Genomic DNA, 27,467 nt, shown 5'->3' with positions numbered 1-27,467 from the left:
GTAAAATGTACCAGAATATACACCTGAAGGGTTGCAGGGAACTCGTCTTTCATTGTGTGTTCAGCCCAGTCTCCCTCTGTCCAACACTTCTGTCTTTCACTTGCTTACCCCTGGCAAACCATAAATAATTGCTTAGACCTGGGGGCCCATTTTATAATGCAATACAAGGATATTTTCTGTCATGTACGTGGGTGCCCTAAGGCACTTAGTTAAACTCTGCCTTTCAGTGGGTCTGAGAGGGGCTTAGGAAGGTCTCATGCTTTGGCTGGGCATTTCAGTATTCACTTTTGTATTTCAGAAATGGTTTTTTTTCTCCACTGTGTCTGTGCCAAATGCCACTCTCAAAATTTCACTGCTTAGTCCAGAAGGATTGATTTCACACTACAATCACTGTCTGCTGATTAAATCCATCCATCTTCAGAGAGAAAAGAAAAGCTCAGATGAGTTCAGGCCCTAGACAGAAAGCAGCCATGGCCTGCCTCAAGACTGTACATTCAAAACTCCTTCATTTCTTTTGAGGGATTCTGTGACAGGTTAACTCTGCCAGATGCTGACACTCTGGGAGGCAAGAGCTGAAGTCACAGTCAGCAGTGAGAAGCAAATCACTTTCACATCTTTTCCCATATTAGGCCATTAAAATAAGGTGCTTTTTCCTTGAAGTTATTACTACATGCAGATGGGTCTGTAGGGAGGAATGGCCAAACAGCTGGTAGGAGACTCCTGATCAATGGAGCAAAGAGGACCCCAGCAAAAGCTCTATGGGGTTTTAACAGTGAGGATGGTGTGTCACAGCCCCTGTTTTTAGGGAGACTTGATTACATTTTGTCTAATTATGTTAATAACCTGAACTAATGCAGATAGACAAAAGCCTTTTCTCCAAGAATCTACCTCAGACAAAGGAAACAAGGTGTTCTCTATTCCAAATGCAGACAGATCAAAACTTCTGTGTTCCTTCTCAGACACTTGTTAGCACAACAGAAAACATAGAAGTGCCTAGCACATGTGAGCAAGGTATACACACATAATGGGTCCCACCAGCTCACCCTACAACACATCTGAAACAAGAAATACAAATAAAAATCAAATAGCTATAAGTGCCTGTGGGTTGACACTATAGTTGCTATTTCTTGAATGGAAGCATTAATTTGACAAGAGCCACAAGTAGAAAATCAGCAATTTACCAACAGTGTATATCCTCTTGCATGAAAAAGAAAGACTCTTGAGGACAGCAGAAAGCCTATAGCTCCAGGTAGAGACAATTAAAAATCTGAAAACCAGAATTGTCTTTAATGTCTTTTTCTCTTTCTAAAAAAAAACCCAAAAAAAACACCAAAAAAACCAAAAAAAACCCAAAAAGCACCAAAACCAACAAAACAAAAAACCCCCAAACAAAACAAAACAAAAAAAACCCCCCAAAAACCAAAAAACCCCAACCCCCCCCCAAAGAAAAACCCCAAAAAACCCCCTAAAAAAAAAACCAAAAAAAAAAACCAAAAAAAAAAAACAAACCCACAAAAACAAAAAAAAAAAAAAAAAAAAAAACAACAAAAAAAAAAAACCAAAAAAAAAAAACAAACCCACAAAAACAAAAAAAAAAAAAAAAAAAAAAACAACAAAAAAAAAAAACCAAACAAAAAAACCACAGACATCTATTTCCTAAAATCCAGGGCCAAAGATTAGGGAATTTTTCTTACATTTTCCTTTTTGGACAAGAAGAATAATCTGTTAAACCTATAGCCTTTGGGAATGAGTTATTGTTGCTGTCCATTTGATAGATCTATGTAGAAATGTTCTCTCAGAATATAACACAACTGGATCCAGTTGTCCAAGGCATTAATACACAAACAAGAGAAAGACAAGGACTCTGGAGGAGAAAACAGTTAATTTTCCATGCATCAGCTTTTGCTCAGTAAAAAATGTAATAGACACTGCTTAAAATCTGGCAGTTTTAAAGATCTTACAATATCTGATCTTATAGGAGAAATCAATTAAAAAAACTCAATTTAAGGAAGTAATTATTGAAACTCTACTTACCACAAGGTAATTCATTGCAAGTGTATCTCCCTCCTTTGCCTGTAATTATAGCTAATGATCAGGGACAGAATGGCTGATAATGTACTTTCTGTCCCTTCTCTTTTTGGACTTTTTCCACTAGGAAAGTAATTTTATTTTACTTTAAAGATGATTTGTTGACAATGGATTAAACGTCAATTCCCATTTCCAGATATGTTTTGTCTCTTTTCTAATTAATTTTTAGGAAATTTTGTTTTTGGGGATGTGTGAGAAAGCTGAAAGACCCCATTTTAACTCCTTCATATCCCTCTGTTTAATGAGCTAACTATTAATAATTTCCTTTCTCTTTTAGTCTGACAGCAGTTCCCCAAAGTTACTTCTTTTGTGATTTCTCCCTGAATTTGGTGACAACTTCAAGAACATCTGGAGAGCTCCAGGTTTGTGCATCATGAGGCTTGTGATGAAACTGTGTGGGCAAGATAGTTTTCCTAGTGACATGAGAGCATCTGTGTCCCCTCTTCATGGCATGGCAGGAGAGAGCCTTTTCTTGTATAGCAGAGGGCTAATTGAAGATCCACTTATCTCCACTGGGAGGCTTTTGTGTTTCTTGGCCAAAAAATATTTTAAAAAATTATTTCTGTGGTTATATCTTACAGTTAAGTAACCTGTCTTGTCCTACACTGAGTGGGTGCTGTAGGACAAGTTTTTTGTACAAATGTGAGCATGACAAGACAGGCTGGAGAGGTATCAATATGCAATGCTTACCTTTGTTTTCCAAACATGACATACTGCAAATGCAATACTTGTGGCATATTTCAAAACAAGCAAGTTGAAAAAACACACACAATTAAATATGAGCCCTTTTGATAGGCTTCTCTTTGTTAAGACACAATTTCAGCATTTTTATACATCTGCAAAGTGACACAACATACACTTTTCCTTTTCTTTTCAATCAGACCTGAGACTCTCATGTAAACGTCTGATCTCAGTACAAACAAGCAAACAAACAAACAAACTGCTGAAAAAGACGGCACTGACAATACCAGCAACCATAAATCTTGAGAACAAGGAAAATTCATCTCCCTTGACCTTAATAACCTCTCTCCTTGTGAACACTGTGTGTGTGAATATGTGTGTGCACAGATGCACACCAATTTGCACGAGGAAATGTGTTTAGATGCTTGAACAACTGCAGTATTTGTCTTACAAGTATGCAGGCTTCAGTCTGAAAGCTGGGGAATGTCATCATGTTGGTCAAGCTGAAGTTTAACTGCTCTTGCGTATTTGGTGGGTGAGGAAGATGAAGAAGACAGAGGTTAGTTGCCTCCAGACACAAAATGTGCCATTTCAAACAGAGGCATGACATTGCCAAGCACAGGAAATGCATACATCAAAACAGAGCCCAAGAAGGCTTTTGTGGAAGTCAAAAGTTCCCCTGGACTGTGAAGCCTTGAGTTTTGATCAGTGCTTGTGAGGAGGAGAGCTCCAGGGGCTAAACACACAGCTGGGAGCAGGATGGGATTGGTGGTGGGAACAGAGAATACTTTGGGCACCAAAGGGAGCCAGGAGTGTTTGTGCAGCCAGCATGTCGTGGGAAAGGTTCCTCAGAGGAGCTCTGAAAGGCCATCTCTGGACTGCAAATGCTAAAGACTTAGGGAAAGGGAGATCTCAGCCCAAAACTTCAGCAGAGGAGAGGGGAAAATGACAGGAAAATATGTCCCTGCAAGGGTCTTTTTGAACTCACAGCAGTTTTGCATACCCACAATTAATTTTTCTCCTTTCTCTCCTGCCTCCACCATGAAGCACAGAACAATTCAACATGTATTTGTAGTTTCCTTCAAGTACAAAACCCGGTTCAATTTTGGCTTCTTCTATGACCTTCTATTTCCTAAGTAAAGAACAGAGAATGCAGGGAGATTCTTCTTTCCACCAAAACTACATTTTTTGCTTCAAAAGGAGAAGCGTCAGAAAGGAACAAAGTAATGGATTTTTTTTTTCAACATATTGAATATCCTAAATTAGTTTTAATTTATGGACAAACTTTCCTTATTTTAACTTTGCATTGCCCTTCCACATTGACAAAATGTAGCCAGCCTCAGGTTAAAATGGCCAAAGAGCTCAAGGCTTGATCAGTTCATCTCCAGATACTGACAATGTCAGATTAATTATCTTCAAACTAATAGATGAAATGAGTTCAATAACATTTACTGTACCATTCAGGCATTACTCATTCTTCATCAATCTCTCCTTGCCACCTGAATTGCAATTGCTGCTTGGCTAATAAATGAAGAAGTTGCTCCTATTAAATGAATTAACTTTTCAGGTACTTATTAAAGTGACAAATTACTAGCTTGGAAGATAATGAATCTACCTGAAATATTAAAGAAGGAAAAGATTGATTTCCAGCTGTTCTTTGAATCTACATTTACCTTTAGAGTGGGCAAACACTGTAGATCAGTCAAGAGAGCAACAGGAGGTGTTGAAAATATTTTTGGATGACATTGGCAAGAGACAGCACAATAGATGACAAGAGGAGGTTAATATTAAGTGTTTAAAAAAGTGAGATTTTTCAAAAACAAGGGAATATGTTGCTAGGACTACACAAAGCTCACCTAGTACCCTTCTGCAGCATGTGGAGAAACGCTGTCATTACAAACCAATCCTGCATCTGCTGTCAAATGGGCTCAAGAAGCCCTTGGAGATGCCTTGAGTACTAAGGATGTTTATCTGGACTATCATTTTCCTCTAGGACCTCATTATTTATTGCATCTATTACTGTTAAATGTACTGCAAAAGCATTGATGGCCCCAGGCAAATGCTGTGTTGAATTACTTTGGTTGATAATTCTTCTCTGAAAAGCCCTGCAAACTAAACAGATAACTCAGGCAGAGAAGTGCTATCATTCCCTGTGTTACAGAGGAGAGGAGAGCTATTCAGGGTGCCAAAGATATTAATTCAAAAGAACAAAGGTTTCACCTGGAAATTTTATATCACTCATTGAAAGCCATTCCAAAAATCAAAGAAGTTCATATCCCCTTTTACTCATTTAATTATTTAGTTTTTCTCTGTGTCCCTTGGATTATCAGTTACAGTTATCAGTTATTGCTGACACCAGGATCTTTCCCTTGGACAGCAGCATTGAGGCTTTTCCTTGCACCTGCTGTGAGTGCCACTGGGTGATGCAGCAGCTGAATACAAGAGAAGCCTCAGTTCTTTTGCTCTTCCTCCATGAATCTCTTGCTTCAGGTCCAGCAGAGGATAACATAGGTGGTGAGGGGCCTGGAACACCTCTCTTATGAGGAACAACTGCAGGAACTGAGACTGTTCAGCTTTGAGAAGAGGCAACTGAGAGGGGACTCATCAATATCTACAAATAGCTGAAGGGAGGTGTCAGGAGTATGGAGCCAGGCTCTGCTCAGTAGTGCCAAGCAATAGGGTGAGGGGCAGTGGGAGAAAATGGAACATAGGAAGTTCCACTTGGATATGAGGAAGGACATCTTTAGCGTGCAGGTGACTGGACTGGAACAGGTTGCTCAGAAATGTTGCAGAGTTTCTCTCACTGGAAATATTCAAAAGCTGCCTGAGCATAATCCTGAGTTAGGTGTTCTAGGGGACCCTGCTTGAACAGGAAGGCTGGACTGGATGACCTCCAGTGGTCCCTTCCACCCTTACCCAATCTGTGATTTGGTGGCTATGAGCTGAAAATTGATTGTTGTTTAATGTTGAGTTAGAGAAGTGAGAGTCAGTTGTAAGTAGCAAACAGTGCTATGAAGTCATTGCAGGCACTGTAGAAAAATTTGAAACAGAAATGTATCTTTTAGACCACAATCCATGTGAAATCTCAATAGCCAGTACTGCATACAGGTGTATATTTCAATGCCATTACCAAGCTGCAACACTGCATCAATAGCTTCTTATGTAAATAATGGCATAGTTAATTGCTAAAATATGGCACCCTTAATGCTTATAAGACTATCAAAGTTGGGCTTAATAACGCGCAAGGGCTACTTACCTATACCAGGTACTGTAAAATTCTCAGAGATTTAGATTTTATGAGTTATCAGCTGGAAGAATCCAAGAATTGTCTGGATATAATCCTGTGCCATGTGCTCCAGGATGACCCTGCTTGAGCAGGGAGGCTGGAGCAGATGACCCACTGTGGTCCCTTCCAGCCTGACCCCTTCTGTGGTTCTTTGATTTCTACCATAACAATCTGCTATTTTGCAAATTGATTTCACTTAGAGAAATAAGCAGTAAAAGCAGATGATCCTTTAAGAAACAAGGATTCTGCCCTTGAAGACAGGGAATGAGGATGAGCTTCAGCAATGAATGATGATTTATAAGCAGAATTATTGAAAAAAATTGCTGTGCCATGTCAACTTCCCTACCCCACTTCTTTGCTATGCTGGTGTATGTCCAGCCTGTCTCCTTGGATCCATAGGGACTTTTGGCTCTTGCCTAATAGGATTGATGAGGATGCAGCCCCTACATTTTCCAATGCAGGCATTGACATTCCACTGCAAACCTCAAATAGCTGTAAATGTATGGAGAAAGCTCTTATCTCTGTCACACATGACAATCTGAAAGTTGCTTTGGCTGCCTCAGTACTTAAGTCACAGAACAGCTCTGACAACCAAACATTAGAGATTCTGCAAGATGCCTACGAGTGGCACTTCAGCATTTTACTGGGATGTATGTCTCAGTGATGAGATGTGGTAGGACAGCAGACCTTGCAGTGATAAATGCCAGCCTGTGCCTGGATGCAGGCAGCATCTTGCCTTTCCTCTCTTGGCTCTTCTCACTGGACTCAGACCAGTAAGGGTGTTTAAAATGTAACAGCATCCAATTCACTGAGATTATCACCTGGAAAAGCTTTTCTGTTCAAAGGGAGTAATAAGTAACAGGGAAGTGACAAAAAACCCCGCCCAGAGGCGCGCACATGTTGGGTAGGTTGTAACAGGGGCAATGGCAAAGACCCAAACTGTCAGGTCATAAATCGATCACTTGGAAGCTGCTAAGAAGGGGATAATGGGATGGACTTGAGGATTTTTTATATTGGAGGGAGGGCATATCAGTGTTTCTTCTGCCTCTGTGTGGATCTTTGGAATACATGCTCAGGCTTGCTATTGGTTGAACTTGCAAACTGGGAAACAACAGCCATATCCATCAGCCTGGGACTGAAGGAGCATTGGCTGTCCAGCCATACAAGGCTGGTGTCCAGCAACTGGGAAAGACAAATCCCTGAGTCCTAGTGCCCACTAGAGGTAGTGACCTTATAACGTCCCATAATGTTGACTGGGAGAAGGCTTTTTCCTTGCCACAGAGTCCATCCAGCCATCCTTCATCCAGTGGGATTGGAGAATTCCCATGCAGACATGACATTTCTAGATGCTATGGTCATATCCTCCTATGGAGAGCATTTTTCCCCTCTGACACCTCCAGTGACAGCTACACAAGCATCTCTGGCAAAAAAAACCCATGCTCACTGCCTGTTCTGAGGTCTCTTCAAGAGGGTTTAGTTCTGCAAGTCATCTGTTGGAAACTGAGCTCACCAGGCAAAAAGATCCTGTAAGCTTGCAGCCTGGCAAACCTCTGGGTAGAAATTGCCTTTTAGTCTGTGTTTTCACAATATCTGATAAAATACTGTCCCAGTATTGTCACATGTATGTCACAGCTTGGTTGCTGTGACAGAACGAATGCAGTGGATGACAACACCAACTGAGCAGTGAACAGGTACACAAAATTATTATCTCCCCCGCATATTTATTTATTCTATGATGCTTTTGTTATCTGTGAGATGTCCTTTTCTTTACCTTCGCACTCACTGAAGTTATCAACTGCTTTGGTTTTTGGGTAATTTATTGACTTTCCAGAACATAAAAAGATAAGCAGAGAAGCTTGAACGGCATCAAAATGAGAACAGAGACCACTTCTTTTTGTCTCTGAAAAAAGAAAATGTAATTGTTGGAGTTGAGAAATTAAGCTTAGAATGCAGGTGAATCAAGAAGAGCTAAAAACAAATTGTCCTTTGCTATTTGCATTCTTGACACTGAGATCTAAATACATAACCCTCCATGGAAATGCCAATAAATCTAGTTGTGTCTTAATAGATCCAACCCAAAACTAAATCACCTGAAGAGAAGGCATCTCTCTCCTAAACCCAGCACTGGTGTGATTCACACTGCATTTACCATGAGCAGAGTCCCCATATATAATGGTCTTCTTTGAAGTTCATATTCACTAAAAAGCATTTGCTGAATTATGGCACCCTCCAATTTCCAGAAGGACAGGCTGGATCACACCTCAGACTTGTTCCTGATTGGCCTTAATTTAATAGTTTTCACACCTGGAGATTTTTCCCCTCTCTTTTGCTGAAGTTCAGGTGCTGTTATCCAGATAGTGAAGGTTAGAGGGTTTAGATTTCTTTAAGCTTTCATTTAACATTACAGTCTATCAGCATAATTTCTCTTGCTTCATTGATAAGTTAATCTGATTGGACATTTCTTACCTTTATTATTTTTACCAGAGCTTCTTTTGTGCAATATGCTGTTGTGTTGGTGGTGAAGGTGGTTTTTGCATGAGATACAGAACCTATGCCTTGAATGCTGAGGATTAAAGCTTTTAGAGGTACCTTCTGTATAGAAAAGGTTTCATTACTTGAGCTAGAGTCACAGCATCCTGTCTGCATTTTAAATGTAGATCTAAGCTTCTATTTTGATCAGAATATTAATTAAGCACATCAAAATAAGTAAACATTTAGCCCTGTCATTTCAGTATTAATATGGAATTAATTTAAAGTCAGCAGGATACTTAGGTATGTTTGCTTAAGGTAAAGGACTGTCAGTGTTTAGACTGGTCCTTTAGCCATTCCTGAAGTAAGGAAGGTGGTAGGAATTAGTTCACTGCCTTGATCTTCTGGCACTATTTGATACAATTCATTAAAGAAAGGAAGCCTTTCTATCTTAGCATATGTATGAGGTAAAAGCTGGTCACGTAGATGTGTCCTGTCTAGAGAGGCATCTCTGAATGTTTATGTAAAGTAATATTTATGTAAAAGACCGATTCCTGTTTCCTTAGGTCTAAGATAAGAAACCATGTTTACCATCTAACATGTACAGAGGGAGACAATATCTACTTTTCCATAGAATGAGTCCAGAAAACCAGCTTAGGTACTCTCTTGACATGGAGACAAAGTCCAATTACATTAAGCCTTTGAGACTCTTCCAGATTAAAGCTTCTGTTAAAATGTACATGATTATTGAGCTGCTTGGACAGATGTAAAGATTTTCTAGAAACACTTGGAAGATTTTCTACGGTGTTTATATATCTTGCATTTGCTTCTGGTAACATAAACTTCTCTCACACTCAGAAAAAAGCAGTGGTTGGGTGTCCCCACTTGACTGAAGAAAAAAAATTCAGTTTCAGTTACACAGATATGAATATCTCAAACATAGTTAAAAATAGTACCAGAAACCAGAACTCAAATTTTTCTGTGAGAGCAAGCCATAGGAAGCGGTTCAGTTTACATGACAGAGCAAGAGAATAGGGAACACTTACACTAAATTGAAATGTTAATAGATTTTTTTTCTCTTAATGTTTGGAATAGGAAAAGAAAAAAATAACTCACAATTTAATGTGAATGAATACTATATGAATAGTAATCCATCAGATTTATTGTCAGCTAAGTAAAAACAAAAATAAAATAAAGTTCCCTGAGAAAAACAGATGAGAATGAACCAAAACAGAGAATGTTAGGAGGAAGCAGAAAAATACCAAACAGTCTTATTGGTACATGTAAATGGTACATGTAAATGATGAATTTGGTCACTAGCCTGGATTTTCTACCTTTTTTTTTTTTTTTTGTGAAATGGCACATTATCTTTCTACAAGAGTTTTTCCTTCAAACAGATCTTTGCTTCGTCTAACGAAATGTCAGCCCCAAGGCTTGAAGGACATCTCATTCAGAACCTGCACGTTGGATCAGATCCTAAACTGTAAATTATTATGCCCAAACAGACAAAGGCAGATCAGTCACATCTCCTTTTATACTGGTTTTGAAGCTGCTGGAAGCAGACATCAAGGAGTACCATGTTGGTGTGCTCATTGTCCAAGGTTTGTGGCTCAAAATGTGTTTGCTCATGCACAGGATTTTGGTGAAGAGAATGAGTGCATAGAAGTGCTTAGGATCAGTCTCCAAAGCAATAAAATGCACACCCCTCAGGTGGAGATACTGTGTGAAAAACTGCAGTAGTCTGTGCCAAATGCTCCAAGAAGCTTTCTAAAATAATCACAGTTACAGCAAATAACTCTGGCTTTGGGGCATCTGTACCATCCGAGTAACACCTGTGAGCACTTTGTTGAAGATGGAGGGTGTCAGAAAACCCTTCCAGGCCCCAATCTGATGGCTGAGTCCTGTATTTCTTCTCAAGGGTTAGTCCTTTTTCCCTGTACACCAAAGGAAGGCTTTGTGTCTTTGGGAAAGACACAACAGTTTATTCCCTGACAGAGGATGCCAGCCTGAGGGATTGCTCATTTTAGTTCACACTCCTTGCTGTTGGATTTCATACACAGAATACAGACAAGGCATAGACCAGGGCTGGATGGCGTTATGTATTCTACCTGTCCTCTTCTCCAGGACTAAGTTGTAAAACTACCTTCCACTGTTCTGGAGACAGCTCTCCTAGGCTTTCCAGAGGGTCCCACCACCTGGCTGAGACTTTTGGCCTTTTTTGTTGAGGTATTTTTGGTCTCTGGTAGATGAAAGCAATTCCCTGTTTCCAGAACTGACAAGAATCTGCTCTATGCTGAGGGTACTCTAAAATGAAGGATTTGCTCTGAGCTTGAAGCTGATAGATAGGCTCCAATTTATTGGTTTTTTAAAAAAACCCACACTGAAAAACTGTGCTTTCCCATCACTGGTAGAAAAATAACATTGTTCTAGTGTACCTTTTTTTCTCTTGAGTAGTACTTTACATAGAGAGAGTGCTGCACAGATTCCTTAAACCAACCCAAACTATTTATTTTTGACCTCTATCTTCTATAGCTATGAGATCTGCCCTCACAGGTTTTATTAGAAAATGTATTTTGTTTTAAGATGATGTGTGTGAATGTGAGTCCTTCTCAGGTTCCCTGCTAGCACTTACATTTTTTACCATATGCTGACCCTATAGAAATATTTTAGCACTGCAGAATTACAATAAAGGTCAGAGAGATTTCTAGACATAAATACATTACCTACACAGCAGATGCAGAAGATACCCTCTTAGGAAAAGCTCTCAAATTCTATGTTCTTCTTAACATTTAATAAAAGAAAATAAAAGTAGTTACTTTTTGCTTTATTAAAATGCTGATGCAGTTGTTTTCTGCTTTGGGGTGCAGACAGTGAGTGGAGGATGAAGTAATCACAGTAATGTAAGATGATAAGTAGCATTGATGTAGACTTATTAAGCTCCACTAAGAGTCATCCCTTAATATGTTTATTAATTAATACAATAAAAATATATTAAGAATTAGAAGATAAAATAAAAATCATATTTTAGAGGGAAGTTTCTTGATTCTGTCAAGCTCCATTAAACTCCATTAAGAGAAAGAGGGTAAACTGCTTGGATTTTAGCAAGGGAGAATGTTAAATTTTGATTTCTGTAAACCTGCAACTCTAATGAGTTCTAGTTTCATTTGTGTCATAGTGCAGTATCTTACACTTTCTTTTGGAAGGACTCCCGTGCTAGAAAATAGATCCTGTGATGCACCACTGCCACCCCTTAGCTGGCTCACCAAGTTTGTTGGAGTTTTGTGACCATGTGGCATCCATATGGGATCTGCAGTGTCACAGTGGGAAGAGGGGAAGAATTGGGGCATAACGCAAAGAAACCACAAATCACAGATGTCATGGCAGCAACTGAGGAGAAAAAACTTGGTGTGGAGCTGAACTGAGGTGAAATGTTTCAATATACAAAAGAGAAAATGCAGGTAAGACTCATCTATATGATGATCCCTCCAGTGCTGGCCACAATTCATGGTGAGAAAATGAATGTCAAATTATTGGAACATCACAAGAGGAAAAAATAAATTGGAAAAACCTATTTGTCTTAGATTAAAATCGGACCTTTCCTGTCTCAGCAGTGGCTTTACAGTCAGATCTTAGATCAGCTGAGTTGCAAATGGAGAATCTAAATAAGAGGCACCAGCTGTCTGTAAATGTAAAACCTCTGAAGGGTCAGGTGGCAGCAGTTTCTCTTTCTGACAGCTCTGGTCACGTTTACAGTAAAGCACCCAGTGGACTCAAATCAGCTGCTCCGTGTCACTCGAGGTGCTCTGGGAATGTGAAGCTGCCACACACCACTGCCTGCCGTGCCTGACATGACACAGCCTCATCTGCACTGGGCTGATGGCTGGGCTAGATGGAGACTCTTGGGGGAGACAAAGATATTTCAAATGGACTAGACATCAAGAGTGAAGAAATTTAACTAGGGCTCCCTAAAAAACTCAGCTAAATTCATTTGTGAATGGTATGCGTTCATGAAATGATACCTGGGGCCTCCCTGTGTCCTGTTTGTTGCAGTTTATCTAGAAGAGCAATGTTGTTTTCAGTTCAGAATTACTTTTTCATCATAGGTCATGAGACAAACCTGTCACTTGGAAGCTGGCCCAGTAAAATCAGATTTTTGAAGGGACCTTAAAGATTATCCAGTTCCAGTCCCTCTGCCATGGTCAGGGACACATTTCACGAGACCTTCCTCTTCTGGATAACATACCTGTAGAAACCTTTCCTTTTATTCTTTGTGTCCCTTTCCAGATTCAGTTCCAGCTTCACTTTGGCCTTACTCATTCCATCCTTACACCGCTGAACTTCATCTCTACTCTTCCCAGGTCACCTATCCTTGCTTTCAATACCTGTTGCTTCTTGCCCTTTAGTTTGGCCAGCATTTCCCTATTCAGCCATGCCAGTCTCCTGCCCTCCTTGCCTGATTTCTTGTTCTTGGTGATCATCAGCTCCTGCATTCTTTGGAAGACTTCCTTAATAATCTGCCAGCTCTGTTCCACTGCCTTGTCCCCGAGGGCAGTCTCTCTGGGGATCCCCAAACTGATCATCTCCCTGAAAAGCTGGAAGTCTGCTTTCCTAAACTTCAGGGGTGTAACTTTACTCCTTGTCTGACCCATATGCCTCCCAGTTTCTTGTGAACTCACTGGGAGAGTGTGGGAAACTAAAAAGGCCCTGATTTAGAGCAAGCACCACCGAGCAACAACCAAAGCATCAGTGTGTTGTCAACAATATTCTCATGCTAAAGCCAAAACAGAGCCCTGTGCCAGCTGCTAAGAAGAAAATGAGCACTACCCCAAATGAAGCTCTGCAGTGCGAGGATCTGGTTTGGATGCTGAATTTGAGGTATACCCTGACAGTGCATCTGCACTGGAAAGGGAGTGGGAAAGATTCTAATTCCCTGCTCAGCATCTGGACTGCTTCCCTAGCAAACTCCCCATTCTCTGAGTTAGAAATATTAATAGCATCTTTTTTCTCTTTCTTTAATGTAATTCCCTTCCCTCCCTTACTTTTTCTCTCTTTCCTTCCAGCTTTCTCCATTAACATGAGATCTTGGCTTCTGGCTGGATTGTGGAGCAGCTCTGGCTCTTTTGTCTACTCTGAAAAACAAATATTTCCACAAACTTTTAAAAGCATAACTGAGTAGATACCCATTGCTTAATTCCTCCTCTAGCACTGCTTTTCTCCTCAAAGTGCCTGCAAGCAGTGGAGCACTGGAGAATGGTGCATTCAGCTACAGTCACTTCTGCCATATGCTTCTCTTTTTGCTGCCAAATACAGGGCTACTGCTGTCACATGAAGCAGGCACAACATTTTTCAATTCCCAGGGAGGGCCTTCTGCTGGAAGGGATGGAAAAATTTCTCTGTGGCTGCAGAAAATTAATCTTTGTATTTTTTTTTTAACAAATTGCTCACCTCCTGCCCTGTGAATACAGGGTAGATATTTGTTTTACTGTTCATAGAACTCTTAATTTCAGGAGTTTAAGAAAATCTATCAGTAGAGGAGCTGATAATTTAATCACTTGAGGAAAATTGACAGGTCATAATAAAAGGAAAACAAGCATTGATGAAACATAAAAGCCTCAAACGCCATCTCAATATGATCATACTGGTCTGCTTTGCAATTGCATTGATTGAATCCAGTGGCAAAATGAAACAAAATACTTATCTTTGTAGGTGGTTTCTGTCTGAAGAAAGACCATGCCAGAAATCTTTCTATTGTAGGAAACGTTAGTATCTCTTGCTTTCTGTTGAGTTATATTTGAAAAAATTCTAGTTCATTAATTAAATATGTTGGATTTCTTGTGGGGTGTTGGGTTTTTGCTTGTTTGGGTTTTTAGGGGTGATGGTCATGGTATTTTGTTTTATTTTTCCATTTCTGATGAAAAAAAAATCAACTTCAAGTCAAGCAAACTCTTTCTGTGAATGTTGTTTGTCTGTCAATAAATTATATTTTAATTTTAAAGCTTTTGACTGTTCTTCAGTTCACTTAAAGCAAATCACATGGAATGCTGCAGATGCACCAGATGTGGTATAGGTACAGGAAAACAAAGACAGGATTGAGGTTGATTATAGAGTACAACAGCGTAAGCAAGAGTCACAGGAGCAGAAATAATAATTTATGAAGGCATTGGGCCTTCACTGATCCAAACCCCAAAAATCCATAAGTGATAGGAGAAAAAAGGTGATAAAAATCAAATTATATGAGGCAGGCTTTATAGGGAGAGGTAATATCTTTTATTCAATTGCCTGAGGCACGGAAATAGAGCAGACATACATGGCCTTTTGATTAGTTCCTAGAGAAGCAGCACATTTCCAAGTGGAACTCATGTGGACTACAACTGCCCAGCATTTCATATAAATATTTAATCATCCCTGGATAGAGGTAGTTTGTATCCAGGCAACCCAGAGGAGGGTGAGGAGAAGCTATATGATTTTTTGGTTGTTAGGTCCTAAGGAACAGTGAGCAAAACATTCTTGCTTACCTGGATGATTCTGAAATTAGCCTGGGGAAAATTGAGGTTATGTTAACTCTCAGGAAGATTTTTAAGTTTCTTTATCTGACCATGATCAGGCTGAGGGCAGTAGAAGGTTTGCCCAGCCCAGTGTGCTTCAAACTAAAGCCAGTGGTTTCAGAGAATCATATCACTGATATTCCACTGGTACCACAGGTACCGTGGCCATGTGCTACCTCATCTCTAGGGAGGAGCTTACTCTTCCTATAAGAAATGTTAACCAAAAAGCTCAAAATCAGATAAAAATCTTGGTCCTGAACCAGAGAAATGAAGCAAAAATCTGCAGAGATGAGAGTGCGAGTTGGGTCATGTATCAAAACGAATATCAAACCTTGCTGCATTATTTTATCACAAGAAAAGCAGCTTCAAAGAATAACATACTCAATTACTTTCTGTTGTGTCAGGTTTTTTTATTTCCTATCACCCCTTGTTGAACACTGCTGCTTGTGACCAAGAACATCTCCATGATTTTTTGACTGCTTGCAGTGTCCGAAAGGCAGCTAGCGATAAATCTCCCTGGCCTGATGCCCCCTCAGAAGGCTGCTTACAGGGTACAGAAGCAAGATGTAACATGACTGCATGCCTGGGGAAGCAATGAGCACCACCAGCTTTCACTGGGATTTGTACTCTAAAATCCTGTGCGAGCTTTATGAGACAGCCTTGAGACTGCAGGGGTGTTTTCTGCAGAGGGGGTGGAAAGAGACAGCAATGTTGGCTGTACACCTCTGCAGGAAGACAGCCTGAAAACATCAGAAGATTTGGAAGGTGTTTTGCATTTGCTTTACAAAAAAGTGGTCCTTTCTGAAGTCGAAGTTGCTTGTCTTGTTTTGTCAAGAAGACTGTGATGCTGAAGTAGAAGCTTTTTTATTTTGTGTTTAATTGCACAGCAAGCTGAGAGCCAACTTTCTTCCCTGGCATATTTTAAAGTATTCTCTCCCTTCTCAAAGCACAAATATGTTCAGTCTCTGGTTTTGTTCTCCCACTAAACCATGAAATTCCTTAGAGAAATGAACAACAGGAAAAAATAAAATAGAGGCAGAGCAGGGTAGGGAGTGGAGATTTTGCTTGGTAGAAGACCAGTCTCTCTCCAATTTAAAGTAAGGTAACTTAGGTGACAAATAATTATTGCAACATCCTGTGGGTCAAGAGATTTCTTGCTTGAATAAACTTGGAATCAAAAGATGTTTAGGTTTGTCATTAGGAAGAAATTCTTCACAGAAAGGGTGACTGGACATTGGAATGGGCTGCCCAGGGAGGTGGTGGAGTCACCATCTCTGGAGGTGTTTAAGGAAAGACAGTGTAGCACTCGGTGCCAAGGTCCAGCTGGCAAGGTGGTGTTAGATGATAGGATGGACTCAATGATGTCAAAGGTCTTTCCCAACCTAACTGATTCTGTGATTCTGTGACTGATTCCATTCTAGGGTGTGTGTACTTATGTAGCTAATCTGAAATGACAGTCTAAACTAGCGCTATTCACGTCAAAGGAAATGAGCTTACTGGGGTATCCTCTCAACTCCTGCCTTCCATCTCTCTGGATAGGAAATTCCATTTCAGCTCTTTGAATGTTTCTGATATCCACACCTGGAAAATTATTGCCTATCAGCATATCTCAAAAGCTAGATCAGAGGCCATCTCTGTTCTGACACAATGTAAGGCTGATTTAAACTCACCAGCTGCTTTTTTCCAGACATGAAAGGACAGCCTGTGGAAACAGATGTTTACCTGATTAAGATGCATAGGGAAGTTTCAGTACAAACAAGAAACAGGATGTTGGACATCCTTCCTGTAATAAAATCTGAACAGTAAAATCCTCCAAGAAGTTGCAGTATTGGTTAAAGGGACTTAATGACCATGCCTCTGCCTTCAACTCTGTCAGCACCTGCTTGAACTGCTTATGAAAATAGCAGTGTAACTGTGTCAAAATCTTTCAGCACTTTCTTCAGACAGCAAGTGATGAACATTTCTCACTGCAGCAAAATGAAATGATTTCAGATGGTGTTGCTCTCTGGCAACATCACCCCTGTGACAGCTGCAGATCAGTGGTGCCTTTTTCCAGGGCTTAGGTCTGTTGTTCAAATCAAGGTAGAGCCTCATCTTTTTGCTTTCCTCCCAGCATAGTCACCTTTCCAGATGAGCCTGGGAAATTTCTGAAATCTTGCTTTCCAAAACAGCAGACATCATTAGTCTCAGGGAATGCAGTTCCAGGTCTTTGCAGGGATGCTGAGCCATGCAGTGTGTAGTCAAGCTGTGGAGCCCATGGTGTTCTTCACCCAGTCCAGTATTCCAGCAGCAGAAGGGTAAGGTGTGAGGAAATGAGAGGGGCAAAACTTGTGGATTCAAAGATAGGGGGAACTGAGAAGGAGGAAGGAAGGAAGGAAGGAAGGAAGGAAGGAAGGAAGGAAGGAAGGGAGGAAGGAAGGAAGGGAGGAAAGGAGGAAGGGAGGAAGGGAGGAGTGCTGGTGTCAGGCATTATCCAGTCCAACTCCCTTCTTCTAATGGGTTACTGACAACAGTAATTTGTTCAATAGAAGGAAGTGCTTTTGCTTTTTCTGTGTGATGGCCATTGACTTGATCCTTTGGAAGGCCATGTTTGCAGACTGTCAGATTTCCTGTGATTTATGACTCTAAAAATGTAATTTCTGGATGTTCCAGCTGACAATTTGACAAGAATAGGAAGTCCTGGAAATAATTAGTTGGTGATAAAAAGGGTGTAGCAATTATAATTAATAACAATATTGTGTCTTTAAATATTGCACTCATCAGACTCTTCAAGTATTGAATACATCCTAATTAATTGTATCTCATGCCCCTCACCTTCCCACACTAGGTGCTAATTATTGTCCCATTACAAACAATACACCTGAGATACTGAGAAGTGAAGACTCATGTCATCAGTGGAGGTGTCTAACAGATGGTGACAAGGTTTTGCAAAGGTTCTGAGTGCCCCTTTTCTTACCTTTAGGCCAAGGGAACAGATTTAGCAGGCGAATGCCAAGCTGTGAACACACTCTGGGCAGTGGTAACATTGTCAAGTCTTCAACACGTGGGAGATTTTCCTTGAAGAGCCTCATGTTTGTAAGCACATCACTAATTACGAGTTCCAACTCTCAGGCTGCTTACAAAATCAGAGAACGACAGAATGACAAAATCACAGAACGCATGAGGTTGGAAGTGACCACAGTGGGTCACCTGCTCCAGCCTCCCTGCTCAGGCGGAGTCATACTAGAGCACATGGCACAGGATTGTGTCCTCATGTCTAGGTGTGTCTCCGTCTCTCTGGGTGCCTCCCAGTGAACCCCGGCCAGCCCCGGGTCGGCAAACAGCGGGGGGGCAGCCCCGAAGTGACCGACAGCGGGGGGACACTCTCTGGTGCCCCGAGGGTACTGAGGGCAGCTAGGCTAGTCACCTTTGCATCAGAAGAGACAAAGGAGACATCGGTGGAGGGTAAAAGGCCGACTCTGAACAGAGGCCAGTCCAAGGTTTATTCGGAGGTCCCCAGGGGCCCCTCACTCCTCATTGATGCGCCGTGCTCAGAGTGAAACAAAGGAATCTCAAGGTTACATTTAAAGGGGGGGAGGAAACCGAGGGGAGATACATTTGCTGACCAATAAAGCCCCTCCAGGGATGCAGCCTTAGGGGATGGACATTTGGGATAGCGTATAACATCATCCTTGGGGGGCTGACCCCTGGCTTCGGGCTAATCACTTGACGGCTTTGACCGAAAGATCTAGATAGAGGGGATGGGATGCTGAGTGACTGACAGAGAGCCAGGGCGGGCTTTGGGGGATGATCTCAACAGAGGAGAATGGTTACACAGGTAGAGGAAGGGGGTACAAAAAGGGGTACATCATCTTGGGCAAATAAGGGGATACAAAATCAAAACTATTACAAAGTATTACAAAGTATAAAAGCACACTACAACACAGGTGGAACTTCTTGTGTTCCATTTTATCCTCCTTGCCTCTCATGCTATTGCTTGGTCAACGAGAAGAGCTGAGCTCCATCCTCTTGGCACCTCCCTTCAGATACTCACAGACCTCATTGAGGGGGTCCCCTCTGAGTCACCTCTACTCAAGGCTGAACAGATCCAGCTCTCTCAGCCTTTCCTCTTGAGAGTGATGCTCCAGTCCCCTCACAATCTTTCTCACCCTCTACTGGACTTGCTCCAGGAGCTCAATGTCTCTCTTTTCCTGAGGAGCCAAGATTTGGACACAACATTCTGGGTGAGTGTCACATTCATATTTTCTGAAAAATCTCTTTGCCCAGAATTTTTCTCCTGGGAAGATGAGAAGCCTCAGAGAAAAAGGAAAACAATAATTATCTCATTTTCTTCTCGTGTGTTTTGCTGCTTTGGAGTGTGGTTGGCGACTGTTTACCCACAGGTGATTGTTTCATTGGATTCTGCTGTGAATTATTTTGACTCAATGGCCAATCAGGGCCAAGCTGTGTTGGGACTCTGGAGAGAGTCACGAGTTTTATTATCTTTTTAGCATTCTGTAAGTATCCTTTTTGTATTCATTAGGATAGTTTAGTATAGTATTCTTTAAGATAATATAGTATATTAAAATAAATTATAAATTAGCCTTCTGAGAACACGGATTCATCATTCCTTCCTGATATGATGGTCCCCACAAATACAATAGGTGAGGCCTCACTCCATCTCAGTAGAGGGGCAGGAACACCTCCCTCGACCTTGCCAAAGACTTCCTTCCAAGATGCTTCATCCTGGTCTCCTGTGTCAGAGGTTCTGGAGGGCTGGTCCAGCCAGTGGAGACACATGCAAAGAAAGCATTCAGTAACTCTGCATTCCCTGCATCCGTTGTCTGCAAGCAATGTCGTATCCATTCCTTGCAGGTGCAGAGCAAAGCCTGGAAAGATGCAGTGAGGGAAGAACAAAGGCCAGAAAGGAAGTTTTCTATTATTCCCAGTAACCTAGAAACTTCAAATGTCGATAAAAGGATTTCTAGCCTGCAAGGGCTGTAACATTTTAAACTCTTTAATTGGAACCACGCTCAATGTGAATTAGGGTCACAGATTTTCTACTAATGTGTTTCAAAGCTTTGACTAAAATTCCTTTCAGCAATTGCAAACACCAATCATTTGCATGTGCCCAAGTTGCAGCGGTATCTAGTTCCTCAGTTTAGACTTACAAAATCCTGGCTAAAACAAAAGCCTTCACCTTTTCAGGACTTCAGATAATTTTTTTTGTTTAAGAAGAGGTACCTTCAAGTTTTTCTGTGAGACACTGCTTCAACTTGTGCATTAAAAATTGTTACCAATACACGAATTTCCCAGCAATATTTGCATTGTGTTTTTGAACTATTGAGATCTATGATCTGACTACTAAGATCTTAAGTGACTCTTTGTAATATAGGGAATACAAAGCTAAGTGTGAGTCATTGCAGAGATGAAAATTCAAGTCTGAAATCCTCCCTGGAAAAAGTGAACAGGTGACTGGATTCAGAAAGCAGGTGACCTCTTCCAGACCTGTGTTCCTGTGAAGATCCAGGCTGCTGTGATGAGGACAGCTAAAAAATGCCCTCTGCTTCTTTCAACATTAGTTGCCAATACAATTTATACCATTTTGCTATGCTTGTTTCCCTTTGCTCAGGAGCTGAGTGAATTTCATATCAAGTAATTGGGGAAGACTTTCAGATATCAAACCAAAGAATCTTGTAATTTAGATTGCAGAAAATCTGTTTGCAATTCAGAAAGCATCTTGGAATTCAGGCCACACAGAAGCTCTGTTTCCTGACACTGTTAATAATTGCACTCCCTGCTGAGACCAGGTACAGTCCATGACACATAAATGTGCAGGGGAAGCCTGATGACCTCTTGCAAAAAGTTTTCTCTCCAACAAGAACTTGGTGAGTTGCTGATACTTGCCTGCATGTCCCTCCCTCTTTCTCCCAGCACTGAGAAAAGCAGCCTGTAATTTTTACCCCATTAGGAGTTACTGATGGCAAGAAGATAGGAGAAGGAATTGAACCATCATTATATTTTGCTGACAAGTGTCTTCTTCAAACAAGATTCCTCTGAAATCTCACCAGGAGAGAGTGATGTGCCCTGTACTTTCTCAAATCAGACAAAGGACAGCTAGATAGCTCTTCATGACACTGAAGGATATATTGAACATGACAAAACTGATGTCCTTTGATAGATCAAGATGATGTATTTGTCCTGAAAAGCTTTTGCAACAAAACTTGGTAGCAACTGAATTATCTTTGACAAATTTTTCCCATGACTTGAGAAAATATTACATTTTCTCTAAATTTCACTTTATTTTTCTTTTGTTTTAAATGTTTTTGTTGTCATTGTTCAAGGAAATAAAATGAGGCAGAAAAGAATACTAATTTTTAAAAATAATTTTCACCTCCATGACACTTATCAATCTTCCTTCCCAAGGAACAGGTCAAACTAATCAGATATTTCAAAGTCACCACAGAAGAATTTTGAAGCAAGGTGGAAGACCTGCCATAAAGAGTTGATATAACATTCCTACTGGGTTAGGTACTCATCTTGATATGTAGATTAAGAGAAGTACTCATTAAGCACACTCAGTAAAAGTAATTTCGATTTGTTACAATAATCTTTTTGCTCAACTGGATTGTGGTAAAACCTGAAATCATTCTACACAACTAAGGAATAAGACCCTTTGGCATTATATCTGTACTTTTAAAATATCATTTTACACTCCATGATCTTGCAATGAAATGCTTGCTTCTGCATTTATTTGCTTTTAAAAGGGATTCAATATGCTAATTTATACAAAAGAAGTCCTCATCAGCCCATTATACCAGATTTGTTCTAAGGTCTCATTGCATTTTATGATGAAAAATTCTACAATCTTGTTGTAAACTTCTCTAACATGACAGTTACATTTTGAATAAAACTACTTAGCAATTCATTTTATTCTTAATTCACAACATCACAGGAGTGGTAATTTTTCACCTTATTTCTCTGCTGTTTCTCTATCCAACCCATTGCTAATAGAATCATAGAATAGTTTTGGTTGGAAGGGACCTTTAAAGGTCATCGAGTCCCCTTCCCTCAAGATTCTGGGATCAATCCCATCAGCTCTCATAGATTTCAGTATGATCCATTTCCTAAAATGGTCGTGAACCTGATCTTTTACAGTGAGAGGGATTTTGTTCCCCCAGTCCTCATCTTGTGATCCATCCACTCCAGAGGTGTGGGGACAGTGCTTGCAAGTGAAGACTGTGGTAAAGAGGTTGTGGAGTGCCTCAGAATCCTTGTCTGTTGTTACCAGTTTGCCAGTCGTGTTCTTCAGGAGAAATACGCCTTCCTTGACCTTCCTTTTCTGTCTCACATACCTCTGGAAGTCCTTATTAGTCTTTGTGTCCCAGGTCCAACTGGGACAGCTCCCTGCCTTCCTAACCTCATCCACACACAATCAAACTTCATCTTTCTGCTAAACCCAGGTTACCTGTCCTTGTTTCCACTGCCTGTGCATTTGCTTCCTGCCCTTTAATCTCACAGGCAGGTCTTGACTCATCCACGTCAGTCTCTTCCCTCCCTTTGCTGGTTTCTTACACAGAGATAGATGGTTCTTGTGCTGTATGGAAAGAGTCCTTAAAAATCTTCCGGATTTGTCCTGCTTCCTTATTCTGAAGGGTAGTTACCCAGAGGATGTTATTGACGAATTCCTTGATCAGCTGACAGTTTGTTTTCCTAAAATTTGGATTAAACCCATCGCACTTAGATGGGTTTAATCCAAATTAATCTCAGTCTCATGATGGGAGGATTTTCCCAAAAGGTGTTCAAGCATCTCACTTTGGGGGTAGCACAGAGACTGCCTTTTTAGTTTGGACCCCTGGAGTTTGAACTAAGTGTGCTTCCTATGCCCAAAGTCAGATCAAATGAACCTGATCCATTTCTTCCTTCTTCCCTATCCATTAGACCAATGAGGATATGTTGTTCCATATTTCACTGTCTGCAGGTAGAGCAGCAAGCTCCTCTGCCCACCCATTCCCAAGGAAATCACTTGTTTCCACATTTGCATACAAATATGTTCTGCCTACAGAGAACAATTCTTATTTGTACTTTGCTTCTTGTAGTCTCTTTTCTTAGGAATTGTTTTGATACTTGGAAGGAAGGGGGAGGAAAGAGGAAGACATAACCTAAAACACAAGAATAAGAATGAGAGAGTAATACTGCTGCAAAGCAAGGGATGAAGGGAAAGTTAACCTTATTCCAAAGTAAAAGGTTCTCACATGCAACCTGACTCCTGCTCCTATTTTCAGGCAGCTCCTACAAAGGTTTACAGCTGCCTTTTTAAAGTAAGTTCTGTTTCCTTCTGTAGATGAGCTGAAACAGGCTGCAGGTGAGAGACCAGGAAATTCCAAAATTACAGTGACAGGGAAACAAAGTAGCAGGAATGGAGTCCTGCAAACTTAAAAGTCCTCAGCTGGTTTTAACTCTGGATACATTCACGCAGTGCAGCTGTCCAAATTGCATAAACTACCAAAGCTTAAAATACTTGTTGGAACTCTTCCACCCCTAGGTCCCACAATATGAGGATGAATAGAAAAATCTTTTCATTTAGGTATAGGGGTAATCCCTTTCCAGGCTTCAAAAATCACTTGGCTTCTCCAAAACAGCTAGAGACAGAATGAATAGTTCCTTCAGTCCTTTCTCCCCTGAACTAATTCATTCAGGTTTAAAATAAAGGATATGTTTTCTTAAAGGCCAAAATGCAAAGATCCTTAGAATACAAACATATGTCAAAGGGCTAAAGTATGGAAATACATCTACCAGGAACTTCATGGCTCTTTCCTCTGGGACACAGAGATATCCTAAAGAACTGGCATGCAGCCTGTGAGCCATCTGACTGTCATTATCAAAAGCATATAACACTGTAACAAAAACCAGTACTTCAGACAGCCACTCCACAGTTCCTAAAAGCTGAGGGCATGAACATGACAAATTATAATGCAGTGCACTACATGAGAAACAGTAATCCATAAATGCCTCTGTATGTGGGAGTTCAAAATATATCCTACTGACGACAGGACTGCCACTGCCCTGAAGTACTGCATTTCTCCCTCTTTAGAAGGGTTAGCTGCCCTTTAAAGAACAGGAGGGGAAAGAATTAAGTTCAAGCATGATTAATAGTTCAGTGCAGTAGCCTATTAATGGATGAGTAATTGACTAATAATTGCACACCTTTCTATGTCTGCCCTTAAATTAAATCTTGCCACCGCAATCCATCAAGTTTGTTTACTGGAACATCTTGCAAAGTGAGCAGTTGTCTGTATATGCCCATTATCTAGCAGGAGAAGGGGAGCAGCAGTTTTTGGCCTCTTAAAACATTAGCAGCTCTGGAGCTTAAGTGATCATATGTGTTGATATTCAAGACCTCTTATTTAACAGAGACTGCAAGAGGATTTGATGATCTGATTCTTCATGTCTGGCACGTTGCAGTCACAGCTCTGCTGGGAAGCTGACCTCATCCCCCATCCTCGTCATCTTTTCCTCTGACTACTTGTGCTGGAAGGTTTCGTGGGAAGCGTTTTCGCATGGTGGACATTTTCCATGCAGTTATCCTCAAGTGACTATACCATTAAAAATGGCAAACTTTCCCAAGTTTCAGATCTTTGCTTTCTCCTGACATGGTGGCCCAGTGAGGGGACTGGTGGCATGGTAGAGGTGGGGAGGAATTGAGCCAGTAAGTGAGATCTGCCATGTTTCTAGTTCAGTTAGCAAATCTCTTGGTTGCCCTGCTAAATCCATCCCTACTCCTCTCCCACTGCTCAAATTAGGGTCTAGATTAGGCAGTGCAGATATTACTCCAGGTTAGCTGGTATTGGGTCTGGTTCCATGAAGTTGTAACCCTGAGAGAAGAGACCTCCAAAATGCCTCCCTATCCCCCAGGAAAAGGGGTTAACTGAGGATGCAACTTCTGTGACTGAAATGAGTAGTGCTGGATGAAAGGGAGCTGTAATGAATCGAAAATCAGGAGACACCTCAGGAGTGTTATTCACACCTCAGGGGCATGTGCTGTTGTTTAGCAGATGAGAGAGAGCAGGAATCATTACAGCTTCAGCCCTCCCCATTATTCAGTTGTGCTCACTCTCACTGGGTACAGGGTTCCTAATGCAAGAAATGGATGTGCCACTGCTCAGTGTGTCCATTTTGAGCTTAGAGGCCCATCCTCGTGGAGCCTTCAGGTTACAGGAGGCACTTCCTTCAATTACAATTTATTTGCCTTAGAAAACAGCTGAGAATTTTATTTATTTATTTATTTATGTTTTTCTGTAGGCCCATCAACCTTGTTTCTTGAAGTAGTTTCATTCCCTCCTCTCTCTCAAAGAATACAAAACCTTCTCAGGGCAGGAGGAAGTATGCGAAGGGGAAGAAGTTAATGTTGAAGTTAATTTTGAGTGGAAATTTATATATGACTGCTTGATTGCTGATTGTTTGCTGGATACCCCAGTGTACCTGCAGCTGAATTCCTGAACTAGATGCACAAGGCCTACTGACCTTAGTAGGAATCTACTGGCAGTGTGAAACAATAGCTGGAAATGTTGCAGTAATCCAAGCCAAAATTGCACACTGATCTTGCTTCAGGGTTTTAAAACTTACATACTTTTGAGACCTTTAGGAGTTTTTAAGACTGTAGGCCTTGGCAGACTGTCAAAAGTAACTTCAGTTTTTATGGATTTTTCACAGTTTTGAGGTTTGTTCATTCAAATGAACTTCAAGAGAATGGGAAAAGTACTGACAATGGCTGCATTGTGTTATTACTTATGAATATCCATAGCAAGGATCAACAGCTACCAGGATGAAAGATTCTTTTTACCCCATTTTCTGGGCTGTCCATCTGCATCTGTTAGAGGTTATTTTTCATCTTCAGTTTGTACATTTTTCAGGCCCATTGGTTTATCCAGTCCCTTCAGACACAGCACACCAGACAGCTTGGAAAATCATCAAACATCGTCTTGAAAAGCCTCAGTCATAGTACACCAGAGGAAAGGGCCACACAGCATTGAGATATTGCCACTGGACAGTCACTGGACAGCTGGTGTTCCCTAGGAACACCGTCTGCTTTCTGTCACAGCCACAATCAGACTAGAGGGCTTCAAATGGGGTAAAATAATACACAATCTCAGAAGTAAAACCTCCTGTTCATAGGGGGCAAATTGTTCCTTCTTAGCTTCCACAGGTAATAAATTTTCAGGCTGATATTGGTACAATATCCAGACTCCACTCTGTAGCAAAGCATGAGTTGTGGGTTTGGACAGATCACTCTGGATGGCTCCCAGGGACTCATGTCACAATCCTGCTGTCCAGTCTCTGAGTAATGTGATCCTTTCACTTCAATTTGGCATAAAAATCCACACTGAAACATGGAGATTTCTCAAAAGATAAAAATTTGGAATCTCCCTCTACTCTAATGAATAATTAATTGCTGATCTAATTAAGCATAAAAATCCAAAATGAGCTGGAAGAAATTGACGCGTGTAAGTAGCATAACATGTGGTATGATTGCCTGTCATTATGAATGGCAACTGCAACTCATCTAATCATAAAAGTCATTGTCTTTTTTTGCCTTATTTCCTCTGACCCCTTTTACTATGTCTGGGCTTTTAGAAACTGTTGAGAAGATGTTGTTCTAATTTAAGTGTTTGATAATAATACAGGTTGTAAATCTGTGAGAAAATGACAGAACACCTGGCCAAAACGTGGCTGAAGTCCATTATCAATAGTCCCTTTTGGCATTAGCAGCCTTTGAGAGAAACCCCAATTACAGCAACATGAACTCTGTCCAATTAGCAGTAAAGAACCACACCATGTTCCTTTGGACAAGCCTGCTTGGAGCAAATGCTATTATTCAGAGCACAGGTAGAGATACCCTTAGCCCACCAGAAACCAACAAACACAGTCTAAATAGCTGAGATAAAACAGTTGTGTTGCTATGAGTAAAATGAAGCCTCCATCTTCAATTCAAAGAGTAAAGAGCATGATGGATAATTGCTGAACTTCCAAACAGAGATTTCAGCTGCCTCTCCCAGCAGTGAGCTGGGACTCACCTGAAAAGCCACCATGTGAAAAGCCTTATCCCTTCAAGTTGCCTGGGAGGAAGTTTTCACATAGCTTTGGCTATGTGAAAAATAGGACGGTTTCAGTAAATCTGATACACACCTCACTTCAAAAATAAATGCAGATTGAGCCTTTTGTTGGGCAACTGTTGGTAGCAAAAAGGGTGGTGTCCAATGCCAGTTTTTGACAGATGTTAGCCTGAAAGCTCCAGGATATTATTGTGAGCTAAAGGATACTATGTTAGTGTAGTTATGGTAGGAATAATTATAGATGAAATAGCATTTGGAATTAAAGACATTTGGGAGGGCTTGCAAAAAAGTAGGAAATTAATTAAT

Source organism: Onychostruthus taczanowskii, unplaced genomic scaffold (genome assembly GCF_017590055.1).
Source record: "Onychostruthus taczanowskii isolate IOZ18803 unplaced genomic scaffold, ASM1759005v1 scaffold38, whole genome shotgun sequence".
NCBI classification, from domain to species: Eukaryota; Metazoa; Chordata; class Aves; order Passeriformes; family Passeridae; genus Onychostruthus; species Onychostruthus taczanowskii.
The sequence above is the reverse complement of the archived record's forward strand: the minus strand, read 5'-3'. Positions refer to the sequence as shown.